The sequence below is a fragment of the Chenopodium album genome, chromosome 9 (assembly GCF_948465745.1).
Source record: "Chenopodium album chromosome 9, dcCheAlbu1.1, whole genome shotgun sequence".
In the NCBI taxonomy this organism is placed as follows: Eukaryota; Viridiplantae; Streptophyta; class Magnoliopsida; order Caryophyllales; family Amaranthaceae; genus Chenopodium; species Chenopodium album.
Window position 1 is genome coordinate 21,652,387 of NC_137842.1, and position 15,681 is coordinate 21,668,067.

At 39.3% G+C, this 15,681-nt stretch overlaps 1 long non-coding RNA gene across 1 annotated transcript; it reads right to left on the reverse strand.

The window, feature by feature from the left end:
- Positions 1-13,274: 13,274 nt before the first annotated feature.
- On the reverse strand, positions 13,275-14,906 carry LOC145559655 (uncharacterized). The gene is made up of 3 exons (XR_014092841.1): positions 14,345-14,906; positions 14,169-14,249; positions 13,275-13,458 (listed from the first exon to the last, which is right to left on the reverse strand). It is a non-coding gene; the product is annotated as an uncharacterized LOC145559655 (long non-coding RNA).
- Positions 14,907-15,681: the final 775 nt, after the last annotated feature.

Sequence of the window (15,681 nt, forward strand, 5' to 3'; positions counted from 1 at the left end):
AGAGTCTGAGTCGGAGTCTCTCCCTATAGAGTCATCTAGGTCTTTAGTAGTAGCACCTCCCCCCTCTATCTCTTCTCCTAGAATAGTTAGTGATCAAGTCCCTGAGGACATATCACTCTTTGATGTAATGATCTCAGAGTACAATAATATTTCTTCTTCTCCTTATTTCTTGTGTTCTTCTCTAACCCAAGATAACGAGCATTGCTTAACTAACAATGAAAAAGAAAAAGAATTTATTAAAGCAATGGAAACACTCGAAAAGAAAACACCGGTAATTGAAGAAACTGAGACGGTTGATATCTCAAATAATTCAACCAATAAAAGATAAGTTAAAATCGGACTAACACTTAACGAACAAGTAACTTAAAGAGTTTATCGATGTATTTGCTTGGTCATACGAAAATATGCCAGGCATTAATAGAGAAATAGCTCAACACACTATACCACTAATTCCAGGAATGAAACCTGTAAAACAAAAGTTACGTCGAATGAAACCCGACGTAGCTCTCAAAATAAAAGAAGAAGTCCAAAAACAAATAACTGCATGTTTCATCAAGGTGTCTAAATACCCTTAATGGGTTGCCAACGTCGTCCCAGTTCCGAAAAAAGATGGAAGGGTAAGAATGTGTGTCGACTATCGAGATCTAAATAAGGCAAGTCCAAAGGACGACTTCCCTTTACCACACATCGACATTCTAGTAGATAACACGGCAAATCAAGCGCTTATTTCATTCATGGAAGGATACGCAGGTTACAATCAAATCCTCATGGCAGAAGAAGACATGGAGAAAAAAACTTTTATAACACCATGGGGCACTTAATGCTACACGGTAATGCCATTCGGGTTGAAAAACGCGGGTGCTACTTACCAACGTGCAACAACAGCCTTACTCCATGACATGATGCATAAAGAAGTCGAAGTATATGTCGACGACATGATTGTAAAATTAAAAGACCGTCCAGGCCATCAAGTAGCCTTAGGAAATTTTTCGAAAGGATAAGAAAATATATATGAGGTTGAACCCATCTGAGTGTGCTTATGGAGTCACCTCAGGCAAGCTTTTGGGTTATGTCATAAGCTCTAGAGGAAAAGAGATAGACCCAGCCAAGATTAAAGCAATCATGTCAATGCCACCGCCCAAAACTGAGAAACAAATTCGAGGATTTATTGGTCGGTTGCAATACATAAGTAGGTTCATATCAAAATTGACGATGATATGTGAACCAATATTCAAAAAGCTCAAGAAGAATGTACCAGTGATATGGGATGACGAGTGTCAAAAAGCCTTTGAAAAGATCAAAGCCTATCTCGCAAATCCTCCCGTATTAGCACCAGCACTTCCCGGAATACCTCTTACGTTGTATTTGACGGTTACCAAAAAGATAATGGGAGCTATGCTAGCACAAGAAGTAAAAGGAAAAGAAAATGCAATCTACTATCTAAGCAAGAAGATGCTCGAATACGAAGCACGTTACACACCACTTGAGAAGTTGTGCCTCGCCTTGGTGTGGGCCACAACCAAGTTAAGACATTACATGCTAGTGCATACCGTCTTCGTAGTCTCCCGATTAGATCCACTAAAGTATCTATTCGAGAAATCTACACTTAATGGACGCATATCAAGATGGATAGTCAATTTAGCCCAGTTTGATGTAAGGTTTATGCCGCAAAAAGCTATCAAGGGAGCTGTGGTGTCAGACTTTCTAGCGGACTTTCCAATAGAAGACTCGACGCCAATACAAGACAATGAATTTCCAGATGAAGACTTGATGGTTACTGAAGATGATACTTGGACCTTGTACTTCGACGGAGCCTCAAACCAAAAGGGATGTAGCATTGGAGTATTACTAGTATCACCTAAAGAAGAGCATGTTCCAATCTCCATAAAGCTTGATTTCGACGTTACCAACAACGCTGCTGAATATGAAGCATGCGTGGTAGGCCTTGAAACAACTTTGGCATTGGGAGTAAAAAAGTTAAGAATATTCGGAGACTCTTCATTAATCATCAATCAAATATCTAAAAGGTGGAAAGTAAGGAGTGAAAGTCTAGCCCCTTACCAAACCTATCTGAAAACTCTTACTGATCAATTAGAGAAGGTAGAATATACATATCTACCTGGAGAAGAAAATCAATTTGCTGATGCCTTGGCAAGACTAGCCTCGATGGTTAGGATTCCCACGGAAATTGAGCAAATGCCTCTAACTATAGAGAAAAGGCACAAACCAGCATACATCCAGGCTATAGAAGATGACGAAGTAGTCCAAGACGAAGAAGAAGAAGAAGAAGAAGAAGAAGAATAAGAAGAAGAACCGTGGTACACGGATATACTCAATTATGTCACCAAAGGAGAATACCCTCCCCATGCCGACAAAAGAGCAAAACGAGCTTTAAGACTCTTGGCTTCCCAATATGTACTCATAGACGACGAGCTACATAAAAGGGTACCTAAGGGTCGAGCTCTCTTATGTGTAGGAAAAAAGGATGCACAAAGAGCAATGAGAATAGTCCACGAAGGAATTTATGGCACTCATATAAATGGCAAAATGTTAGTCCAAAAAATAATGCGAGATGGATATTATTGGACTACAATGAATAGGGATTGCCATCAATATGTAAAAAGATGCCCTAAGTGCCAAATCTATGCCAATTTACAACATGTTCCTCCACCCTTGATCTACACCTACACGTCACCATGTCCATTCTCTACATGGGGAATTGACATCATCGGCAAAATCACTCCACCAGGAACAGGAGGCCACGAATATATACTAGTAGCAATTGATTACTTCACAAAGTGGGTCGAAGCACAATCATACGCTAAACTCACTGCAAAACATGTAGCACTCTTTATCGAGAGAAATATCATTTGTCGATACAGAGTCCCACATGAAATGATAAGTGACAATGGAACTCACTTTCAAGCCGAATGTGAAGAATTGCTACAAAAATATGGCATTCAACACCATCATTCTTCCCCTTATAGGCCTCAAGCAAATGGAGCAGTCGAGGCAGCTAATAAAAATCTAAAGACTATCATCGAGAAAATGACGAAAAATTATAAAGATTGGCCTGACAAACTTCACTTCGCATTGTGGGGTTACCACACGTCAATTCGCACATCAATAGGAAATACACCATTTTCCTTGGTATATGGAATGGATGTCGTACAATCTGTCGAACTAGAGATTCCATCTCTACGCATTGCTTTAGAGAGTAAACTCGATGAAGTTGAATGGACTAGGGCAAGATATGAAGAGCTAATTCTACTTGCTGAAAAACGACTAGAAGCTCTGCATCACACTCAGTGTTATCAAACTCGTATGGCTAGGCATTTTAATAAGAAGGTCAAGACAAGAAACATTAAAGTAGGAGATTTGGTGTTAAAAACATTAAGGAAAAATGTTTTAGATCTAAGGGGTAAATTTAGACCTAATTGGTCTGGACCCTATATTGTCAAAACAATCCTGTCAGGAGGTGCAGCAAAATTAACTGATATGGATGGCAATGAGTTCTCGAACATGACAAATCTTGACCAACTTAATAAATACTACCCATAATTACTTGAATAGGATACTTAAGAGAGCTACGTTTGGCCTAATTCCTTAAGAAAGGATACGTAGGCAACCCTTTATGGGTGCGGCCACTATTTTTTTAGGAAAAAATTTCGCGCCCCAGAATTAATTAAAAATTCGACAGAAGATTGGCGAAATATCGACATCGCAGAAAAAATTTTGGCGCCAGACAATGACCATCAGCGCCAGACGACGGCGACCGTCGCCAGACGCCAGACTGCCGTGGCCGGCGTCAGTCTCGAAATCGTGGCGCCAATTCACAGTTAGATTCTGGGAATATTTCGGTATTTTTCGGAAAATTTTTGACTTCCGTACTCGAAAAATTTCTGGAAAATTAATTTCTTTCGGTTTTCATTGCTTTAATAAAATAAATTTAAAGTAAACAATTTAATTAAAAGCTGAAATTTCATTAATAAAATAAAATTACATTATTGATGGAATTTAAATAAAGCTTAAATAAATTAACTTTAAATAAAAAAATAAACTAAGTCTAATAATGGGAAATTAAGCAATGCTCCTAATTTTCTTTTTCTTTCCTAGCCCTTTTCCAATTTTTGTCTGCTTCCTCCTCCTCATCCATAACCTTAGCTAGTAGGCATCCTTTAGAGGACCTACATTCAATCTTGGAATAGATAGTTTCCCCTTCAGCTAGGACCCCATGCTTCTTTTCCACCCAAACTTTTTTCTCTGTGGTGTCAGCTTTCCTTTTTCCCTTATCTTTTGTAGTACTTTTCTTCCTAGGCATTGCAGGTGTTTTGAATTCAATTCTTTCACCTAAGCATTCCCTAACAGGAACCACCTTGTCGCCTAGAGGACTCTTCACATCAGTTTTACCCTGATTTTTCTTCAAGTCCTTTGAAGGTTTCTTCAGCAGCCACTTCTTCACATCATTGGGCAAGGAAGGAGGAACCTTTTGGGTAATTACTTCCCATAAAGGTCTAGCGCTCCAATAAGCATCAAATTTGTCTACTTCCTGGGAGACAGGGAACTCGTAGGGAGGACGAAGATCTCTAGAAGAAATAGTCTGAAGTAGGCCGTATTGTCTTTTTACCCTGCAGGGATAATAATAAGTCATACGAGACAAGCTTGGAAGATGGCAGAAAGGTTGCTTGTTGACACCAACCATCCTCTCTATTTTCCAGCAAGGGATGACCCACTTGATGGCAAAGTTGTGAGATTCGAAGACCCTCTTCCATTCGTGGCGCCCCATCTTAGAGAAGCGTTTCTTCCTCCTCACGAAGCAATTCGGAGTGTACTTCTCAATATTGTCTGGAGGGCTAATTAATTCCAGCCTTTCCAATAGCCACATATGTAAAAATAAATAAAAATAAATAAATAAAAAATAAATAAATAAATCCAATGCAAATAAATTATTATTATTACTATACAAAAATATATTTTTGATTTCTGTAATTAAAAATATTATTTTTCTACCTGTAATAAAATTGGAGAGCCCCGAAAAGGTGCTTTTGGGTTCCTTTTTAATTCATCGAGACTAATCATAGTCTCTCCGACTATCAATGGCATTGGATTTCTCCCTGATTCAATTTGCCCTAATATGGTGGTTATAATTGATTGACCCTCATTATTTTTAACACTAGTAAGAAAAAAATTGATTAAGCATACAAAATAAGAAAGCCCTTCTTCTATAAATATAAAAAGATTCGGAGTGAGGTTTATCAAAATAATGGCGAGCAAATTCTTTCAAATTAACTATGTTGTCATCTACTATTTTTGATAGATCCCTTTCTTTTAAATTGAAGAATCGTTCAAAATCCTTATAATAATATGCATCTACCCTAGGGATTACTACAAGATCTATTGCAGGGAAACCTAAAATAGCACCAAATTCTTCCGGCAAAGGGCTAATTTCATCATACCCTATTCTAAAGCAATGAGTATCAACATCACAATATTCTAGGGCGGTATGAATAAAATCCAAGTCAAGATCTACCCCTTTGATACCATAAATTCCCCCCAAGTGAAACACATCTAATTCTTTTCTTTTCTTTGGCATTAAGAGACCTACACCATTCATGGGTATATTTGGTGAAAGTTTTGGTGACTAAAGACATGATATTATTTTTTCTAAAGCTAAGAAATATTTTATCTGCTGAAATTATGAAAAGAATCGGCTGGGCAGGGGGATATTTATGCACGAAATCGGAGCAGTGGATCAGCGCTCTTTAGCGCCAGACGCTGCTATTGGCGCCTGACGCCAGAGCTTGGCGCCAAACGCTAAGTGTAGCGTCTGGCGCTGCACCAGAACGCGTGGCGCCAGCTGGCGCCAATTTGCCTCATCGTACGCGCTTTGTAAAACCGCGTTTTTAACTTAATTCGAGTCTGCTAATGACTTTCCGGCTTCCTTATCTTTTTCTAAACATCTTTTTATTCCTTTTTTTAATTAATATAGCTATTATATTAATTATATTATTTTTTTTTTTTGGATTATTATTTTGACTAATTTTCGAGTTTTTATAAATCCAATATTTTACTTGCCTTTTCCTTTTTTCATTTTTTTTCTTTTTTGGGGGAAAAAGTTTGATACCCTCCATCAATAATAAAAATGACGGAATTTTTGCGCAAAATTATTTGTCACATTTTTCTTGCACACACAAACATGCACATAATAATAATTAAAAATGAAAAAACATGATAAATAAAATAAACTCATAATAGTATGTATATACAAAATAAGTCTAAAAAATGAGTCTAACTAAAAGGCAAAGTTCTATACAAAGTCAAATAAATAAGTAAAAAGCACAGGTACAAACTACGGCGTCGAGGGAGGTAAACCCATCATCGCATAAAACTCTGTCGTACGAGGAGTAACCTCTCCACCAGCTTCAGCTCCAATATCAGCTCCAGTCTCCGCAGGAGGAGGAAAACTCAACGTGGGACCAGTCCACCCGAGATCAACCTGAGGCTGAGGCTGCGGAGGCTGCTGCGATGACGAGCCAACCTCGTACATCCCACCACCTCTAAGAGCCAAGGTAGCCTCTCCCTGGCCTACCGGCGCATCATGAGCACCCTTAGAGGAGGAACCTGAGCCCTCTACCACATCAGTACAGGCAGCCTCAGAGCGACCGCCTCTACCTCCTGAAGTAGTGCGGCGACGTCTCGAGCTAGACCTCGTCGGATCCCTCCGCACCTCAGGTCTCGTGCGGGTACGAGAAGGAATGGGTTGACCCTGCAAAAGAAATTAAAATCAGAAGCAAGGCAAATCGAAGCAGTAATGCAAAAACATATGAAAGGAAGACTACCTCCCGCGTCGTCCCGACGGCAGGTAGCCACGTTCCTCATCCGGACAAGCTGGCTCCGGAAGGCATCTATGCATCGTGCCATCGCCGAAACCACCTCACGTGAGAAATGTCAAAGAAATAAGTCAGTAAACATGCACAATGTATATGGACAAAAGTTGCAAATAAACAAGCTTACCCGAGTCTGGTGGCGAGGAATCGACCGCTCTACGAAGCGCTCGTCCTCAGGAGCAATCACCTCCTCAATCGGCCCATATGTCCCCTGGTAATGGATAGACATACGGGGTGGCACGAACTCAGCAGCATCGTCCTGGTGAAGCAAAACAAAGTCAGTGAAGCATCAGTTGGGGGCTACTTAACGAAAGGTAAAAGATGAAAAATCGTACCACCATATCCTCAGCCGGTACAGGAACTGGAGCTAACAACGGCAGTAGCTCCTCCGCATAGCATCGCCCAGGGATCGTGTAAGATTGCCAAGGGGTACCAGCTCCCTCTGACATGCTCAACAACCTCGCGGCGTTAAACATGTGACGTGGTGGAGGAGCAGGTACGGCAAAGGTATCGAAGGAATGCTTTCTAGCAACCCTCTCTCCAAGATATGCGATCGCTCCATAGGTCCCCAAGAAATAGCGACGCTCAGCAGAATACTGCGCGGCTAACCCAGGGACTGCCAGGTCGACCCATGGTCGGTACAACGCCTCACGTTCCTACAAAGAGCGTTAATCAGGAAAGAGTCTATCTAAGGCATCTTAAAATGTCGAATGACTAGAATCATACCGAGATGATCCAATCTCGAACATATGCAGTGGACATTCCCACACGGCGGCTGCCCCAGGAAGCACTAACTGGAAACCTGCGCGGCGACGGTCTCGCCGGCGCAGCAGAATGGAAGTACTCGTAGAACCAGATCTACAAGGAGTTAAAATTATCAGCAAATGCTAGCTAAAATTTAGAGCTAAACTTTATAGGGAATAAGGTTTACCTCTGCGACCCTCCAAAAGCTGGACAAGGCAACATTCGTCCCAAAGGACCGATGTCGATACGAGTCCCTCAGCGCTCAAATGAAATCAGCGTAGGCCAAGCTGGCCCAGTCATAAGTCCTGATCCGGTGTAGATCGCAGACGGCAGGAAGGTAGTAAAGCAGCGCTCTACTACCCTTGTCAAGGGAGAACGTCCCTGACAACAAGATGAGTGCAAAGATGCGCACCCGCTGCTCTCGGGTGGTCGCACCATCGTCCAAAGCCGCTAATAGAGTCGAGCGGCGAATCCCCCTAGCGCTGAACTGAGACGACTCTACCTCAGCTCGAGCCCGAATAGCAATAGAACCCAATAGCTCCTCGACCTCAGGGGAAAAGACGTCGATCCCGCTGTTGAATGGCAGTGGCACGGAATTAAACTCCAGTCCTGTGATGAGACTGAAGTCGGTAGGAGTGACCATCATCTCACCCCAAGGAAAGTGGAAAGTGTTGGTGGTGTCCCAAAAGAACTCCAACCAGAGCACGAACTACATGGTGACCCCCGCTGAAGGCAACCATTGCCTCGGAGGTCTCATACAGCGCAGTAAGACCGCAAGACTCCCATAGAAGTCTCGTTTGATCGTCTTTGGCGATGTACATCTTGTACAAATCGCCCAAACCGTCACAGCCGGAACCATGACAGTGCGTCCTCCCAACGGTGATACCCCGCCTCACCCTCTCAGAAATGTGGTGGACGGGGGAAAAGAACAAGGTCCGCTCATCCCACTCGGGGAGACGACCAAGCGAAGTGGACGGCTCGGCATCGTCCTCCACGGGCTCATGCTCCCGTCGAACGTCTCGGGACCGTGAACTGGAACCTCGCTATAGAGCCACGCTACATTGTGCAGAATTATCATAAATTAAGGTTCTATAGTGTCTAAGGTTCGCCTAGCCGCATGATACTATGTTCGCAGAAAACAAAGTACGTAGTACTAAAACAGAGCACAAATTCAAATTGAGCATAACGGCATTTTCAAGCAATCAAACAATTTCTTGCAATACTATAGTAATTATTGTGACAAATTGGACAAGAATTTCTAGCAAAAACATCAAGAACGAGCCACATTGCATTCCCGACCTTAAGAGGTTCAACAATGGCAATTTGTTCATTTCTTCACCAAATTTAGTCAAACAAGTCTCAAATTACTCCAAAGGCAATATATAAACATAATCAAGCAATTTCATGGCATAAAATTTGACAAACAAAGAGAATTAAGCATTTTAAATTTTGGATTTTCATGAAATTCGAGAATAAACACATGCAAAATTCATAAAAACCGGTGTGAGTTTGAAGAAAACTTACATAGATCGGGAAAATGGATGAAATAAGCTTTGATTTGCAACAATTTTGAGCGAATTTGGTTGAGAAACGAGCAAGAACGAAGCAATTGAAGTTCTGGGAATTTTCGAAGCCGAAATGCGAAGAGCAGCAGCGAAAATGAAGAAGAGAAGGGTATTTAAGGGAAACCCGACTCTGGCGCCAAGCGCCAGACCTTGGCGTCAACAGATAGGCTTGGCGCCTGGCATTAATTCCAGCGTCTGGCGCTAAGGCCAGTTGTGTGGCGCTGATGTTATTTGAGTGGCGCCAGAACAGTCAGCCACTTAGTTCGGTTTCTAAATATATTTTGGGTTCCTTGGTACGCCAGTTAGCCCCTCTAAGCAAATTGACACGATTTTTAGTAATCGGCTTGATTGCATAAAGTGATCGACCTGATGAAATATCGTCTCACTTAGCTTAAAGCGCCTAAGCATTGGCTCATTAACAAAAGGCACCGACATACTGGTTCATTCGAAAAGGCACCGACGTATTGGTTCATTAATTTTGCAAAGGGCACCGACATACAGGTTCAAGCAGTAAAGCGCCGACGTACATGCGTAGCGGAAGCAAAGTTCAAGCGAACTTTTAAGGATCGACAAGTGGAGATCTTCGGTAATTTCCTTTGGAAAATTATTGCAACAAGTGAGGATAGCTTCAAGCGAGGATATCTTCGGCAACATTCCCTAGATTGTGGAGAGTTGTCAAAAACAACTGAAGGTGATTTCAAGCAAAGTTGTCTTCGATCATGTTCCCTTAGACGTGGAAGATGGTCACAAAGCGAAAGAGGATTGTTTCAAGCGAAGCAATCTTCGATAGTGTTCCCTTAGACGTGGAATATTATCAAAGCGGAAGAGGATCGTTTCAAGCGAAGCAATTTTCTATATTGGAAGCAGTTACAAGCGTAGCAGTTTTCAAGCGGGATGGCATTCTCTTGGCAGGAGGTCATCAAAACAACAAAATATAGCGGAAAATCGGTTACTTTCAGAGACATGTGCTCGACGGTGCAAGATACGCGTTTCTTAACTCTTTTATCTGTTTAACTAACGTTAGTTTGAAGGTATCGGCGTTACAAGAGTGATATAGGATCGCAGAACGTTCTGAATCATGCTCCGTCCCTATCGATACTTTGACTTTTGTTTTCGAAACTTGCGTTTCTCCAAACTCAGTCAAAGTGGGGGCTTCTGTAGACACTCATTTGTGTCTCCCCAAAACCAAACCCATATATGAGTATCTTTCACGTCAAATCATAATCGAATGAAGTGAAAGTGTGGAAAGTTTAGTGTTGCGGATAGTTTTAATTTCTTTTCTCTTCTCTCTGTTTTTTGAAAACCTATTTTAACAAAACAGCCAATCCAGTTTGGCTGGTCCATGATATGGGTCCTATAATAGTGTAGATGGATAGGGCTTAAAAACAGCTTTCCAACGATATATTATAAGCCCAATTTCGATGAATATTGAGGAAGTTATGGCCAAATTACTAAACTGGGCTTGGTTTGAGCCTTATATGCGGCTCAATGATCTAGAGGAGGGCCTAATATGGATTTATCATTCCTAATACAATTAGGAATGGTTTTAGTCTTCTAGATTCTTTTAGAAGGTTCTTTTCATTCCTAATTCAATTAGCATTGATAAATTGACTTTTGACTTTTTAGAGTTTTAATCAGAATCAAAGAACGTTTTTCGAGGAAAATACGATTTTATCCTCCTGTACGGCAATTTCTATCTGATTTTAAGAAAACGCGTGAAATTCTGAGTTAGCGCCAAACGCCAACTGTAACGCCTGACGCTACGCTTGGCGCCTGGCGCTAGCCTTAGCGTCTGGCGCCAAAGTCAGCGTTTGGCGCTAACTTGGCTTTTTGCGTCAGAATTCTGTTTTTGATGTTTTATCTTTTTGGCTGATTTTATTTATAAATAAAGTGTTAAAAACTCCATTTTCATTCACCAACTCTCATCAAGATATTCTTGATTACTCTCTCTCTCTCTCTCTCTTTTCTAAACTAGCCTTCTCTCAAATATAAAAATTCCGCATTCATTAGATTTAGATACACCAGCCATATTCGAAGTTGTCTTCGCCCTAGACGTGAAAGGTTTAATTTCTGAGGGTTTGGTCCCAAATCTCTTTTTCAATTATTTAATTTAATTGTTTTGTTTTATTATTTTCCTTGAAGTTACTAATGTGTGTATTTTGTTATTAGAAAGAGGTACGAGGCATCCAAGTAAGTATTTTAATGGTTTAATTGATATTATGATGTAGAAATCATGATAAGGTTGTTATTATGATATTCCTAGTATCATGTCCAAGGTAACTTTAATATCAAGTATGATTGTTATGCTGCTTCCTATTTATCTTCCTAATATTCATGTTAGTATCATGTTAGGGTTAAAGCTTTGATTTATATGCTTAGTAACATGCTAGGGTTTGTTATTAATCTTGTTAGTATCGTGCCTAGGATCTTGCTATTATTATGCTTTATTTTTAACATGAACATGATAATGAATATTATTATTTTGATTATTATTATTTTAATTATTATAATAATTATATTATTATGTTGCTTGATTATATTTATTGTTATTGCTTGATCACGCCTTTATGCATGTTTAAAGGGAATTTGTACTTGTAGTCACGCTTATATAAGATAATTAATAATCTTGTTTAGGGTTAATTTGATTATAATTCAAGTGATCACCAATAATAGTTTTATTTGTGCATTAATATTCAGCCAACATAGATAAACAGGTTTAGGGTAATTCTATTGATTGTATGTTAGTCAGAAAGCGCACATGAATACGATCTGAATAAAGTAGAGGCCTATTATTAGGACAGGTTCAATCTCTTTTAGGTTGGATTTGTACCTTCATCCCCGAACCCTATTTGGTTCAAGACCTTATGGAGTTGACGATCTCTTGGATCGTTAAGGGGTATAACCTTCACCTCGTGAACGGTTTACAAGTTCCTAAAAAACTTGTTGGTGACTCTTTTGCTCTATCTTCTTTCCCTTTGGACGCCACCGTACTTTAGTGTATGATCACAGTGGGGTTCAAGCTAGGGGTTAACGCTTGAAATATTCCCTACAGTACTGCTATAAAGTTATGTCGTTTGGTCTCAAGAATGCCCCATCTACTTTTTAGAGACTTGTCAATACAATTTTTAGAGATCAGATCGGCCGAATATGGAAGCAAATATCAATGACATGATTGTCAAGTCAAAAGAGCCGGTCGACCATCTCAAGGATCTCCGAGAAACATTTACCAAACTAAGCCGGTATAAGATGATGTTAAATTCAAACAAATGCGTCTTTGGTGTTGAGTCCGGCGAATTTCTCGGGTTTTTTATCGAACAGTGAGTAATTAAGGCCAATCCTGAAAAAGTTGAAGCTGTTTTAGATATGAAGTCGTCGAGGACGATCAAAGAAGTGCAAGGATTGACTGCCTATTTAGCTGCACTCGGCCGATTTTTGTCAAAATCAGGGGATAAGTGTCGATACTTTTATCAGACTATCAAGAAGAAAGCTAAGTTTGAGTGGACCGAAGAAGCCGAGGAAGCCTTTATACAGCTGAAAAGTCATCTGCATACACTGCCTCGGCTTGTTAGTCTACTCAAAGATGAAAAGCCACTAGTGGAAAAAAGTCTATTCGTAACGGGCACTAGCCGTTACGTATGCAGCCGTTACGGATAACCCCTTGTATTTGTAACGGTCGCTGCCCATTACGAATAAGTGAATATTTGTAACGGGCGGTTGAAATGCCCGTTACGAATAACCCATTATTTGTAACAGACAAAACAAGTATCCGTTATGAATAACGGGTTATTTATAACGGGCATCTCCACTGTCCGTTACGACACTGTCCGTTACGAATAACGAATTATTTGTATCAAACATCTTCAATACCCGTTACAAATAACCCCGTTATTCGTAACAGGCACCTATTTTGCCGTTACAAATAATATATAACCCAATTAAAAAAAAATCCAACACGTGATGGATAGCTAGCTAGCACAAACTTTATGATAAAATTATATTTTATACAAAGTATAGTGTACATTTTCAGTGCTTTCATTCATTTTCGCCTTATAACTAAAACTTAAAAAAAAAAAAAAAAAAAAAAAAAAAAAAAAAAAAAAAAAAAATCTCAATTGAAATTCTATGAGGCCTTTTCAACGTCTTTATAAGAGTACTCCAAAGTTGATAATCTCCATTGAGCATTACATCAACTTTCTCTAATTGTGAAGCCTCTTTCGTCTCTTTACTTCTCTTGCATCTTATATAAAACTAAATTGAATCAACTGCAGAAATTTACCAAACAAAATTATTAGTAATTTTAGAAGAATTTGATATGGAGAAACTAAATGAAATTCAAAACTAATTATATATGAAATGGTAATTTACCAAAGGTACAGTTAACATAACCTCCAATGCTACATGGCATGAATTTCCAAGAGAGAAGGGCAAGAAATATGGAAAGCAATTGATTTGACAAGAGAATGAAGAATGTCGAATAAAAAAGTCAATGTGACCCTAGCATAACTCAACAATGGTTGGACTGGAGGCACTCGTTGCTCCCACAAAAACCAAAAACCCAAAGAAGGAGCAACTAAGTTACTGAAAAGACTTGAGTTTAATCTGCTAGCATATGGATAACAACAACATTATATAAAAGCAATCTATCTGAAGAACTAATATGCTTACATGCGACAATCAGTCATATAGCAAAGATGTTCAGCAACAACTTCTTTAGAAAATATGCTACAGGGTTAAGAAATAGATAGAGTAAAAAAGCTAATGTAAGAGATAATATTCTTAGGCAAAAGGAAAAAAAAAAGGCACAGAGAATTTATAAATCTAATATACAGTTTAAAGCCATGACACAATATGGCAGTATGTCAATTATAACCGATGCAAAAGGTATAGGGCAAAAGATTCACAGTAATAGTGGCATGACACATGCACAATGAGAGAGAGAAGAAGATAATATTTTTTAAAAAAGGGTAACTACCTAGAAGTCTCTGGCCAAGGCCTACTAGAAGAGAGCTTCAATACTTTCTCCATATCACCACTAAAAAGTGTTCGTACATGCCTAGAGGAGTACATGACAACCACATACAAAACAAAAATTAGTTAAGATCAACAAGGAAAAACAAATCAGGAACAAGAAAAAATAGTAAGACATACTTTGTTGATAATATAGCATGCACAAAGACAAATTCAAATGCTAGTTGGCCTTTCCTACAAAATCCAACCACTCTCACCGACTCCTTCAAATGGTAATGCATCAACAGTCAGCTGTATCATAAGAAAATAGCAAGCAATCTTTTGTCAGAGGAAAAAAAATTGATTTTCTTTTGCAAAATTGATTAAAGGAAATGAATAATTACATATTTACATGCAAGATAGTGTCAATTTTATTATATATGTATAAGTAAGAATGACAATGACATACAAAAAAAAAACACAAGTCTAGGATCCAAATCAGAATCATAGAAGATTACTACGAGGTATTATCTTATGGAAAGGATAATTCCATGTTGAGATAACAAGGACAATTGCAAAGTGGACATAGAGTATTATTTTCAAAAGTATAACCAACACATATTATTCTTAGGCAAAGTCAGATTTGATTGTATTTCAACAATACAAGTGCTTTAGCACGACAGGTTTCCGTCCTCATTCTCAGCTCGTATTATTTGACCTGCAACCTAAACCTAATAGAAGGAAAAAAAAAAGTATTTCTGGAAATGTTAGAAATGATTTGCACGAATGATCAACCATCATGGAATATCTCCTAATTTGTTTCCAAATTAGAAAGTCAAAAATTGAGCCAGAAGGTACATACTGTAGGGTTTTAGGTACTCTAAGCGGAATTTCATGAATCTCATTCATACGCACCTAAACAAGATCTCATGCATATACAAATAAAGGATCACATAATAGTTTAGAATTAACCTTTGATGCGTGAATTCCCTAGCTTTCTTCTACCTTCTTGCGGAGATTAGAGCCCCAGTTGTTGCTCCACTAATATTGGTCCACAAGTGTAGAACGAACCTCCACCAATGCTAGTTGGACGGGAGAGATTAACCTCCTCTTCTATGGAGAGTTTCCAACCGGTTGTAGAGAGAGAGAGAGAAAAAAAAAATATTACGTTGTTTCTTTTTTTAGAGATGAACGTCTATTTTAATTTTCCCCAAGCCCTTTATTATATAGAATCATATTATCTAATTAGGGCAAGACTTATTCCTATCTTACTCCTTATGGCCAGTCATTCACTAAGCCCAACTTTTGGACTCGGTATTCATGTTCGACCTAACACTGTAACGTGTGACCTCATAGGATCCATTTAGTTGGCATTGGTTTAACCCAATGATCAATATTGGTCTCTAGCAAGACGTAAAGACGACCCAACTAAACGAACTTATTTTCTCCATAATACGATCCATATTATATTAGTAATTGCACGAGAGTCGAGGACACATTTCCTGTCTGAGACAAGCGTGCAATCTTCAAATTCCTTA